Genomic DNA, 13,853 nt, shown 5'->3' with positions numbered 1-13,853 from the left:
GAATTACTTCTTTCATTAATTTTGGAATTATCTCTTTCATTAATTTTGGAATTATCTCTTTCATTAATTTTGGAATTACCTCTTTCATCAATGCTGAAATTATTTCTGTAATTAATTCTAGAATTTTTTTCTTTCATTAATTCTAGAATTGTTTCTTTCATTAATTCTAGAATTTTTTCTTTCATTAATTCTAGAATTTTTTCTTTCATTAATTCTAGAATTTTTTCTTTCATTAATTTTGGAATTACCTCTTTCATTAATTTTGGAATTACTTCTTTCATTAATTTTGGAATTATCTCTTTCATTAATTTTGGAATTATCACTTTTTCATTAATGCTGAAATTATTTCTTTCATTGATTCAGAAATTATATCTCATTAATGCTGAAATTATTTCTTTCATTGATTCAGAAATTATATCTCATTAATGCTGAAATTATTTCTTTCATTGATTCTGAAATTATTTCTTTAATTGATTCTGAAATTATTTCTTTAATTGATTCTGAAATTATTTCTTTAATTGATTCTGAAATTATATCTCATTAATTCTGGAATTATCTCTTTCATTAATTTTGGAATTACCTCTTTCATTAATTTTGCAATTATCTCTTTCATTAATTTTGAAATCATCACTTTCATCAATGCTGAAATTATCTTTCATTAATGCTGGAATTATCGCTTTCAATTATTTTGGAATTATCACTTCATTAATGCTGAAATTACCTCTTTCATCGATTTTGGAATTATCTCATCCGTTAATTCTATAATTTTTTCTTTCATTAATTTTGGAATCATCCCTTTTTCCCAATTCTGGAATTATTTATTTCATTTTAATGCTGAAATTATAGTTTCCATTTATTTCGAAACTGAAATTACCTGTTTCATCTTTCATTTATTCTGGATTCATCTTTCATTAATTCCGAATTATCTTTCATTAATTCCGAATTATCTTTCATTAATTCCGAATTATCTTTCATTAATTCCGAATTATCTTTCATTAATTCCGAATTATCTTTCATTAATTCCGAATTATCTTTCAGAAATGCTGGAATTATTTTTCATTCATTCTGGAATTATCTTTCATTCATTCTGGAATTATCACTTTCATTAATTTTGAAATTATCAATTTTGTCAATGCTGAAAATATCCTTTCATTAATTCTGGAATTATCTTCAATTACTCTCATGAAAGGATTGCCACACGCAACTCATGAAAGGAACAAATATGAATTAAAGAAACATAGAAATGAAGCGATCTGCCAGTTATTTCTTCAAAAAATGCTTGATTAAAGAGCTGCGGAATTTCTTTAATGGAATTTATACATAATATATATATGGGCCCATAATTAATTTGAAAACATCCTAAGCTACATGAATTGATGCAATCGGATAACATAAGACAATACGGAGCCATTAATTTTCATGCTTGAGAAAATATAAATAAGAAGCTGAAATTAATGTTATTGCATGGCCATCCACCTCAAAAGTGGGTCTGGCTCATTATTTTATATTTAATTTTCTGGGCTTCGTATCTCTAAGCGAATTCAATATTTCGAAAATCGAGAATTCAATTCAATTTTTAAAATTATTGAGATGTGGCGGAAAACCCCACAAAATTTCCGCATTTCTATGCCAAAATCGGCAATTTTAACATTGATCTCTATGGGGGATCGTGTTTGTTTTCACCGAGTCACGTGATCTTCCGACGGAGATGTTGGAGGGGACACCATTCTCAGCACTGCCAAGGCGGAGACCGCAAACGCCATACTCCTTCCAGTAATATAAGCTCGATGTTCAGGCCAGTTCATAAGCTTTGTTTATAAGGAGCAAAGCTGAATGAGAAGAATTCAGTTTTTTATATTTAAGCTTCGTCATCGCCACACAAGGCACTTCTGATTTTGAAAGTAGATAGCAGCACCACACACCAACAATATTTAAAAAATGAATGTCTTAACTTGTCTCATTCTTAGAGTATTAAATTAATTTTAATGCCCTTGAAATTGTTACTTCTTAGATACAATATCTCTATAGGACGGACTGGCCTAGTCGGGGAGACTGGGTGCATTTATCGCACCCACGTCCTGCAGCAGGGCTCGCTAATCTGGGTTGGGGACCTTAGAAGCCAGATTTTCACTGGTCCCCCGATAAAGAATTTATAGTATGAAAAAAACAAGAAACTAGTCAGAAGAATTTCAGCTCCCACAGAGGCCGTGCGACCTGTGGGGGCACCTCTGTAGGAAAGGGTTCCAAATCCGAGTTGGAAGGTAAAAAAACATTTTTGAACTGAGAAACGTCATCGGGGGCAACAAAAATAGATCCCGCACGGGCAGAGAGATTCCTTTCCTTTTCTGCCTCTACCCATTGGTACATCAAGGCCACCTTAAGACCATCGTAGACCCGGGGGCCACAACTAAAGGTTTGGTCAGCTGTGTCAAGCAAGCATTTTGGCACCCCTCTTGTAATGTTGAAGCAGAGATTAAACGGTGACATTTTTTCCCCCTCTGGTCCAGCACCCGATTCACCAAACCAGCCGGCTCCGCCATAGCTGCGGCCCTGCATAAGCCCTGTGCCCTGTGGCGAAGTGATTTTTCTGAGCCCCCCCCCCCCCACTCCTATCTGGCTAGAAAAAAATACCCGCCTACCAATTTTTGTGTGTTTATTCTCAAATTTTCCTATCAGATCGTATATTCACGAGGCCCCTCTCTACAGTCGAGTCCCGTCTCCTCCCACCCGAGCACGGCTGGGCCCCCCTCCCCCCCCCATCGCATTAAGACGACACTTGCCAGAAGAGGAGGGGGGGGGCATAATCAGCCGATAAAATACTTGTCAATAGGGAGTCGCCCATAAAATTCTTATCGTAATTCCGGTAATTACACTATAACTTGAACTTGAGAAATGCAGCCAATGAGCGTATCGGTTTCACTCTTGATTCTTACAATTTCAACCAGATCTCATTTCATGGCCCCTGTGCTGTGCCCGGGTGGGCCCATGCGTTAAGAAGGCACTGGCTTTGGGCCCCGGCAGGGCCGTAGCGGGAGGGGGGCGGACTTGGGGATCTGGGTCACCCTCGCCAGAAATGTGATAAAATGGCTTGAACCTGACCGAAAAAGAGGAAAAGGTGGCCAAATCTATTGTTCTATCACTTCGGTTCCGGAATGAAAGTGGTTCCCCCCTCCAAACAAAATTTCTGGCTACGGGCCTGCGCCGAGGGACGGTTCTGTTATCGTATTTTTGTTTTTACCACCATAAATTCACTTTAGAGGGGCCCCGTAAAAGATCCCAGCCTAGGGATCCTGCTTCAAGATGTTGTGGGGGGGGGGACACCGATTTTTCAACAGGACAAGTGGGCCATTTCTCGTTGTCTCATAATTTTTCGGGCCTTCAAATTAAAACCAAAAATATTGGACCTCATTGGAAGCCATTAATTTATTTTGGAAGGGGCAGTGCTGTGTTAATGCATGGGCCCACCAAGGCACGGCTCGGAGGGCCCCTCAAGTGCAAAAGGAGCTTCGCGATAATGAGGTCTGGTTACAATTACAGTAGTTTTAAGGCGGGTATTTAAAAATCACTTTGCCAGTGCGGGCCTATGGTGCACTTGAGACGGCCTTACGGGAGGTAGGGGTGTAATCAAAGGATAGAACAACAAACTCTTGATCATGTTATTCCATCTCCATCGGCCATTTTCCTCGAATTTTGGGTAGGGAAACCCCCCCCCCCCCTTCACTGTGGTCTTAGTAGTTGACTTTAATTCTTGCTTTGGCCCGTTTATATCAAAGCCCTGGGGGGAAGGGTCCACCCAGGGGCGTAAGGTGCCTTCTCGGGGCTCCGGGACAGACTTTGTTGGGGCCTCTTGAAAAGATTTATTATCATGCAAAATAAGTGTATATTTTTTATAAGCCCCCCCCCCCCCATTTGCTCGAGGCAGTACTCTGGTTGCCCCAGCCCTTTTACGGGGCAGGGGCCAGAATAATAGGATTCGGGGAACTTTCTTTTCGGATCATTTTTCATGCCAATTATTAGGTGAGCATTTCCAGCTAGAAGGGGGTGGGGCTCAGATATATCACTTTGTTCGGATGGGTGCCAGGGCCGTCTTAAGAGCACCATGGGACCCCGGGCAAGTAATTTTTCTGAAGCCCTACCAGGCAAATTTACATGTACGCTCCTCGAAAATTTCAACCATATCTCATTTTTGTGAGGCCCCTTTTCTCTTGAGGGCCCCACTTGCCTTGCCCGGATGGGTCCATGCGTTAAGACGGCACTGCTAACAGCGTTCCAGCCCTGGGATCCGGGACAATAACCATCATTTTTTTCATGCAATAAATTCATTACAGAAGGGCCCGTGAAAAGTCAGGCTTGGGGCCCGCTAAAGATCTCAGCCCAAGGGCCCTGCTCTAGGATGTGGGGAGGGGATGTGGAATTCACAGAAATAAAGAAAAACATTCTGAAACATGTTAGAACTACATTTGAAAATGTAGATTAATTTGAAATAACTACAGCACATTCCGCTTAACACGTTCCCACTTAAAAAGTTTCCTCGCTTAGTACGACTTATTTTCGTGATCTCTTAACTTTTACTGACACTTACTGAAATTTCCCGTTTAAAACATTTTCCCGCCAAAAACGTTTTTCATGAGTTTTTGGAAAACGCTATTAGTGAGATTCACTGTATATGAGCTCTTCAATGTTATTACTTGTTTAAAAGCAGTTTCTTGCCACCGACAAAATCCAAGATTGCAATCTCAATATTTGAATATTCAAATTCGAAATTCAAAAAGACGCTCAGGAATAGGGGGGTTGCGTCGAATAGTCAAACCTCGTTAGTGCGTCACCCAGTTAACACGTCACTCCGCTTACCGAGTCACTGTTTGGAAGTCCCAATTGTCCTCAGGTAGGGATTGGCACAGCTATAGCTTACTCCGTTTAACGAGTCACCCCGCTTACTAAGTCATATTTTTGCTCTCCCAAGAGTGACTCATTAACGAGGTTTGGCTGTATTAACACCACTAGCTGCAATCAGCGCCTCAACCTCAGTTATAATTTATTTAAATGTAGGCAATGAACTACCAGGGCTGTAAGCAACGTGGCCTACATCCTAAATGTTCGGAAATTTGTGCTCTTAAATGTTTTCATGCATGAAATCCCTATTCATGAAACAAAATATCTAATGTTTGTAGTAAAAATTATTAAAATTTAAAATTTATACATTTTATATCCGTATTCCGGAATACAGTCAAACCTCGTTAATGAGTCACTCTTGGGAGAGCAAAAATATGACTCAGTAAACGGAGTGACTCGTCAAACGGAGTAAGCCATAGCTGTGCCAATCCCTGCCTGACGACAATTGGGACTTCCAAACAGGGACTCGGTAAGCGGAGTGACGTGTTAACTGGGTGACGCACTAACGAGGTTTGACTGTGTATGAGAGAATGATTCGGAGATGGGAGGGTGGTGTTTATGAATGAAAATTTCGAAGAAGTTCTCAAGCCTCCTCAGGGAAACATCTGACAGTTCAGAGGTTCCCAGGAAGGCATGCATTTAACTCTCCGAACGACAGTCGATGTTGCCTCGCCCCGGGGCAATCGTCATCTACAGATATCCATGCTGCAGTCTACTAAGGACCATCAATAGTGGAAGCATCGCCGAATGAAATGAACCCCGTGTTAGAAAAGCAGAGGAAAACTAAATTCTTGTTTCTCTCCAAAAAAAAAAAAAAAAACCACACGCTTTACATAATACGTCTCGCTCAGGCATTGGACTGCGTTGTATGTGTATAGCGGGCCGATGACTGTCCGGAGAGGTCATGAATTGACGTCATGCCTCACACAAGGCGGAGTAGGAGCAGACAGGGCTCTGAGGGTGGGGGGGGGGGCCCGATGTTCGTTTGGTTTTATTTTTTATACTGCAAACAACCATGGCTAGTCATGAAACATACATATTTAGTGTTCGATTATATTGATTATATGACCAGAGTGACCCTCAGATCGTTTGACAGATGCGACCACACAGGGCCCCTGCGCTTGAAGGAGTTCCGCATACTCCGTGGTAATATAATTTATTTTTTTCTTTTACAAAAATACAACAAGATGGCTACGTTTCAACTATAGAAATGATAATATGATCGTTTCAAATAATACACAACAAATAAAACAGAATTATCGAACAACTCAAAGATGGTATCCACAGATCGTTTTCTATACTGGTTTCGTGTCTGGTAATGGTGGTCCTGGAATTGGCATAATCCTGAGAATCAATTTAATTTGGATAATAATGCAGCTATTATGAACTGTAATTCAAAGCAATAGACAACGTGCAACCCCAGTTTTTTAGCTAGATTTTTGTGGACACCTTGATACGTATGTTTTTAGTTATTCTCCCCCCTTCCAAAAATTATAAAATGCCTTCTTCCCTGCCTATTTTGACCATTTTTAGTGCCTTAACTTTCGGGCTCTCTACTCATGATTAACATGGGATTTAAAGAAAGTATAACAAAACCAAACCAGAGACCAGAATTTAATTTTGGCTGATTCCCAGCCCTATGGGCCGCCTGTCAGCGTACAAGCTGGCCATGAAGGCCTATGAAATATAACAAAAGTAGTGAAAGAAAGCTTCTCATAACCCTTCTCTTTCAGAAAACTTTGAATGTTAATGTAGCGACTAGTATAGAACATGTGCCCGAGTGGCACGGTGGTAAGATACTCGTCTACCATCGTGAAGGTTGTTGTCTGGGTCCCGGGTTCGAACCCAAGGGAGGATATAGATAAGATATTTTCCCTAACGAACTCGAGGCGACCACCGATAGACAGCGCCTTCACTTCCAACACATCTCACTAATGGCAGTAAATTGCAATATAGCGATATGGCCAGAGTTGGTGTTTGGTGAAGTAGTGTAGAACATGTTACTTCACAAAACTTTAAAAGTTTATCAAACAAAAATAGTTTAAAATTAGCTTTTTTCTGAATTTCGTGAAACGATTTTCTAGTTTTCTTTTTTTTTTCTCGCTAAACACTTAACTAGATATTTTCATCGATAGATGGCAGAACATTAGTTCAGCATTGTTATAGGTGAAGAGGCAAATTTTTGAGAGAAATTTTGCTCAGCGAGGTCACATCAGGGTGTCACTGTGATTTCAACAGTCGAAAGTAATATAAAAACTATGATCGCTTTTCATCTTGTCGTGGGCCGCACAAAATCCCCCAGCGGGCCAGCTGTTGTCCACACCTGGAATATGTATTCCCCCCCCCCCCCACCTCCTTACGAACCCCTGAGTATTGTCAGCAATTTTGTTTTCCTGGAATATTTTTAGAAATATATTTGCAAGGAAAAAAAACAGTCTTCTGAAGACGGTGATTTCGAGACATTTTTGGCATGGATAAGGTTTTTCAATCATTTGACGATACCGGGTACAGTCGCAGAAATTTGAGTAACGAAAGGATATTATTGAGCCCCGTAAATTGAAAAAAAAAAAGTGTAAAGTTGAGATTTTTCCCAGGACCCTTCATAAGTCGGGGCCTGGTATGTCCGCCGTTAAATCTGCCTCTGGTAAGTAGGTATTTTTAGGGGGGGGGGGTATTCTGAAAAAGCATTTTCCCCGAGGATTATGATGTTACGTCCCTGTAGTCTAAAGTGCCGGTCACAATCTGAGGAACAGTCAGTAAGGAATAATCAGTCTCACATCTTAGGAAGTTCTCATAATATATCAGTATTTTTAGTGTCTGGTGGTACATCTCCTTGAGACAAATCGAATGACAACACTCCAGTTTGAATACCTTTTCTGGTCCGGACTCCGGACCCGCAGCCCGTATTCTTAGCGAAATTGTTTTACGCTATAGCTCGGGGGGGGGGGGGTACACAACGTAAATAAAAGACAATGGTATTGTCCAATATTCCAAAGGCAAATCTGATGATACCATACGGATATTAATACTTTTTCTGGTCAGGACATTAGGCTTCCGGCCCGCATTGATAACGGAATTGCTTTATGCTACACAGGGCCGGATTAACCATTATGAATGCCCTAACCACTCAAGTGATTTTGGTGCCCCCAATCCCCTGGGCAAATACATCAGTTTACAATTTTCGAGAGTTAGTATGTAAATTGGTAAACAGTAGAAGAAGTCAGTTAAACCCCCGGGTACAGAAGAAAATATTGAGCCCCCCCCTTAAATTGTAAAAAAAAAAGGTGTAAAATTGAGGTTTCTCGGGACCCTTCAGAATTCGGTAGCCCGGGGCGCGCCTGGTATGTCCATCGTTAAATCTGCCTCTGGTAAGCAGGTACTTTTAGCGTCATGACAATTTTGTATGGCTAAAATTTTGGAGAGAGTAAATATGGATATTGATAGTTTTAGGTATTTATAGCGGGGCCGTCCTCACCAGACGCGGGGAGGAGAAAATAATAGCAAGGGGGGGGGGGCTTATCCCCGATTTTTTTTTCTGTGGGGGAGGGAATCGAAAATATTCAGAAAATGAAAATCATGAAAATTCAGAATAAATGCGAGAAATAATTACAGAATTGGTGAAAATTCAGAATTTTCCAATTTCAGAATTGATGAAAATTTAGAATCTATTTAAAAAAAAACCACTTCCAGACACGGTGGAAATTCCGAATTTATGAAAGAAATAATTCCAGAGTTATTTTTTCTAGATGAAATTGTTACTTTTAGGACGAAAAGGCAGATTTATACCGAACGGATTAAAATTCAGAATTTATGAAAGAAATTATTGTTAACGAAAATGTAAGGGGGGGGGGAGTGGCTCTGATACGCGGGCTGGTCCGATTTATAGCTGATTACAAATACAACGCCACAACAGGCAAAATGCCCAACGAGGTGGCTGAGAAAAAGATGCCCATAACAAAAGCCGCTGTGGTGGTCGAGTGGTTATAGTGACGGACTCGCGATGCGAGGATCCGGGTTCGAACCCCACAGTGGTGGTCGGCTGAAGTTGGTTTTCTGTGGTTCCCAACTTCAAGGCGCAAATGCGAGCCGATCTCCTCGTTAAAAAGTCTCGCCACAGAGAGCAACAGTCCTACAACGATAGATCATTCAATCATAACACTTCACTCATAGTTTGAAAAACTGGTGGCAGATGGCAGCACTACATATAACAAGCATTACAGAGAAACAAAACTTCGCGTCAGGTTTCACTACACGTACACGCACATTCCCGCATGTACCGATTCGTTGGGAGGGTTCCGCGAGGGGGGGGGGTGTATGTGATGTGTGGTGTAGCAGTAGTAGGTAGGGCCTACTACTGCTGATGATGCTACACCAATGCTAATCATCCATGATGTTCTTGTCAGCCACCTCGTTGGGCAATTTGCCTGTTGTGGCGTGGTATTTGTATTAAAAATATGGATGTCATATGTTTCAAAAATACAGCAACCCAAATTAAAATTATAAATTAATTACGGGGGGGGGGCGCCTATGGTGCTGTCCAGACAGCTTTGGTCTTACTTTGTTCGCAATTTTAACTTAGTTCCTCTGCTTTTGGTTAATCCTGGGTGCCGCAACTGGAAATGAAAATTTACTTTGTCGCTTCTGTATCTATTTTGGCACCCCTTCCCATTAATTTGTAACGGTAAAAGAGTTAACTCGGCGCTCGTCCTGGTACAGCGACCGGAGCGCCAGACGCCCGCGATTGGTTTCGGCCCTGGTCAACGTTTCGATACAGTTCTTGAATCAAATACTCTTAACATTTTGAGATTTTCTACAAAACGGTTGATGCTGGGAAAAAATTGCTCATTAAAAAAACAACAACTATTTGATCATTCTTTGTTTTGCCCCCTTTTCTCCTGATGCCCTAAGTACGTGTTCATTTTGCTTAATGGTTAATCATGCTTTCCACGGTGCTATATATCACGAAGTCCGCAAATAGATGACAATGGTATCCTGTGTTAGCTATTCCAAAGACAAATCCGATGATACCAATTTCATTACGTCAATATCTAACCACGCGATTCAAGGCACGAAGAACTTGTTCACGTCAAAAACTTGCGGCCGTGTCTATGTGAGAAACCATCCTACCACAATCTTTTTTGTCAAAAAACTAACAACGCCATCTATAGCTAGAGTATATCTGCAGTTATAGGAGGTGTTGCAACCGACCCCTTCCATTCCTGAGCATTTCGTTATCGGTGAATTAACTTTGCAAATGTAGATTTTATATGCACAGAGAATTATGGTAATTTTATCAGCTGATCTCTGTTTCTTGTGGGAAAATCATACTTTGATGGACATGTTAAATCAGGGGCTCCTAACCTTTTTGTGTTCCGCGGATCCCCTTGTGCTAATAAAATGAAGGCTACGGTCTACACAAAGAGTAATGGTCGTTATGACAATAATAAAAATTTCTCCTCATCCAAGGATCCCTGAGATACAAAGACCTCCTTCGAAACGAATTTTCATGGCATGCATTCGGCAGATATTTTAAAGAGAGAGAGTGTTCTACATTACAAGTAAATTAGCTTTCTTATAATAAAATCAATGAGAAGAGGTTTCCCCTTTCAAATTTCACAAAATATCTTTTACCTGAATTTCTTCAGTTTGAAAACGAATTCCACGAATAAAAACTTCTTATCGGTTCGACCTTTGTTCTTTATTTGACTAGAAGATGGCGCTTTGCGAAATTCTTTCGCGAATTGATTAAAATGAGAAGGAGGGGGGGAAAAGAAACACTACAGATAAAACACACCTGAATGGAAACGGTTGTATTAGCATTATGCTAATGTAATTAGTATTTTAACGATAACTGAGGATTTAATGTTCGCGTGTGCAAAGTAGTGGCAGTCGGGGGGGGGGGGGGTTAATGGTGTATGTGCCCCAATGCTTATGCGTTCTGAAACAACGTGTCTACGTTATTTGTCCTTGAAAAGTGATGTGGTTTCTACCAACAAGGTGTACAATATCAAGGCATAAGAAATAATGTTAATAGACTTTTACATTCCTAGGATCGGAAACTTAAAGCATGAGATATCCACAAATTTCTTGAAAATTATGATTGATTGATTGAAATTCAAAGAATAATAATAATAATTGATTGAGACAGCAATGCGCCAATTATCAATGTAAATTATGCAACAATATTTCATGATTTTTGCATCAATACCGAATTTTCTTGAGTAAATTTCCGCATGTTTTTTTAAGCATTTTTGTAATGTAAAAAGAAACAAATTTGTACAATAGTAAAAAAATCATGGGAGAAGAAAAGCCTGAGAAAAGTACCGCACCGACATCTTTTCCTGGCCGCTCAGAACCTGGAAAAAATCTCCGAAAGTTCAAAAATAAATTTAGAATTAATGTAAAAATTAACTTCAGAGTTGTAGAAAATTCAGTACAAACGAAAGACAGTTTCAGAATCCTATATTGTTGAGGATTGACGGAAAAATAATTTCAGAATTACTGAAAGAAATGATTTCAAGATGAAAGAATCAATTTCTATGAAATAAATAAAGTCAGAATTAATTAAACTTTGGAGTAAATGAGTGAAATAATTTCAGAATTATTTTAATTCAGAACTAATGAAAGATTCAGTTTCAGAATAACTGAAAATTCAAAATTAATAAAAGAATCAATTTCAGAATTATTGTAATACTCAATGACAGAATTAATGGAAGAACCAATTTCAGAATTATTGGAAGAATTAATTTAAAAATTAATGAAAGAATCAATTCAAAAATTAATGAAAGAATCAATTCAAAAATTAATGAAAGAATCAATTCAAAAATTAATGAAAGAATCAATTCAAAAATTAATGAAAGAATCAATTTGAAATATAATGAAAGAATCAATTTCAGAATAACTGAAAATTCTGAATTAATGAAAGCGTCAATTTCATAATGGCTGAAAATTCAGATTTCGTGAAAGAATCAATTTCAGAGTAAATAAAAGTATCAATTTCAGAGTAAATAAAAGTATCAATTTCATAGTAAATAAAGGTATCAATTTCAGAGTAAATAAAAGTATCAATTTCAGAATTAATGAAAGAATCAATTTCAGAATTAATGAAAGAATCAATTTCAGAATTATTGTAATACTCAATGACAGAATTAATGGAAGAACCAATTTCAGAATTAATGAAAGAATTAATTTAAAAATTAATGAAAGAATCAATTTAAAAATTAATGAAGGAATCAATTTAAAAATTAATGAAAGAATCAATTTAAAAATTAATGAAAGGATCAATTTGAAATATAATAAAAAAATCAATTTCAGAATAACTGAAAATTCTGAATTAATGAAAGCGTCAATTTCATAATGGCTGAAAATTCAGAATTCGTGAAAGAATCAATTTCAGAGTAAATAAAAGTATCAATTTCAGAATTAATGAAAGTATCAATTTCAGAATTAATGAAAGAATCAATTTTCAGAATTAATGAAAGAATCAATTTCAAAATTAATGAAAGAATCAATTTCAGAATTATTGTAATACTCAATGACAGAATTAATGGAAGAACCAATTTCAGAATAACTGAAAATTCAGAATTGATGAAGGAATCAATCTAAGAAAAATTAAAAATTCAGAATTGATGAAGGAATCAATCTAAGAAAAATTAAAAATTCATAATTAATGAAAGAATAAATTTTAAAATTAATGAAAGAATAAATTTTAAAATTAATGAAAGAATAAATTTTAAAATTAATGAAAGAATAAACTTTAAAATTAATGAAAGAATCAATTTTAAAATTAATGAAAGAATAAATTTCAGAATAACTGAAAATTCTGAATTAATGAAAGCGTCAATTTCATAACGACTGAAAATTCAGAATTCGTGAAAGAATCAATTTGAGAGTAAATAATAGTATCAATTTCAAAATTAATGAAAGAATCAATTTCAAAATTAATGAAAGAATCAATTTCAAAATTAATGAAAGAATCAATTTCAAAATTAATGAAAGAATCAATTTCAAAATTAATGAAAGAATCAATTTCAAAATTAATGAAAGAATCAATTTCAAAATTAATGAAAGAATCAATTTCAAAATTAATGAAAGAATCAATTTCAAAATTAATGAAAGAATCAATTTCAAAATTAATGAAAGAATCAATTTCAAAATTAATGAAAGAATCAATTTCAAAATTAATGAAAGAATCAATTTCAAAATTAATGAAAGAATCAATTTCAGAATTAATGAAAGAATCAATTTCAGGATTAATGAAAGAATCACTTTCAGAATTAATGAAAGAATAAATTTCAGAATAACTGAAAATTTAGAAGTAATGAAAGAATAAATTTCAGAATAACTGAAAATTCTGAATTAATGAAAGCGTCAATTTCATAACGACTGAAAATTCAGAATTCGTGAAAGAATCAATTTGAGAGTAAATAATAGTATCAATTTCAAAATTAATGAAAGAATCAATTTCAAAATTAATGAAAGAATCAATTTCAAAATTAATGAAAGAATCAATTTCAAAATTAATGAAAGAATCAATTTCAAAATTAATGAAAGAATCAATTTCAAAATTAATGAAAGAATCAATTTCAAAATTAATGAAAGAATCAATTTCAAAATTAATGAAAGAATCAATTTCAAAATTAATGAAAGAATCAATTTCAAAATTAATGAAAGAATCAATTTGAAAATTAATGAAAGAATCAATTTGAAAATTAATGAAAGAATCAATTTCAAAATTAATGAAAGAATCAATTTCAGAATTAATGAAAGAATCAATTTCAGGATTAATGAAAGAATCACTTTCAGAATTAATGAAAGAATAAATTTCAGAATAACTGAAAATTTAGAAGTAATGAAAGAATAAATTTCAGAATAACTGAAAATTCTGAATTAATGAAAGCGTCAATTTCATAACGACTGAAAATTCAGAATTCGTGAAAGAATCAATTTGAGAGTAAATA

This window comes from Pholcus phalangioides, unplaced genomic scaffold, assembly GCF_987345545.1.
Source record: "Pholcus phalangioides strain wild (caught in Gottingen) unplaced genomic scaffold, Ppha-v1.0 ptg000010l_1, whole genome shotgun sequence".
In the NCBI taxonomy this organism is placed as follows: domain Eukaryota; kingdom Metazoa; phylum Arthropoda; class Arachnida; order Araneae; family Pholcidae; genus Pholcus; species Pholcus phalangioides.
Note: the sequence above shows the minus strand (reverse complement) of the source record.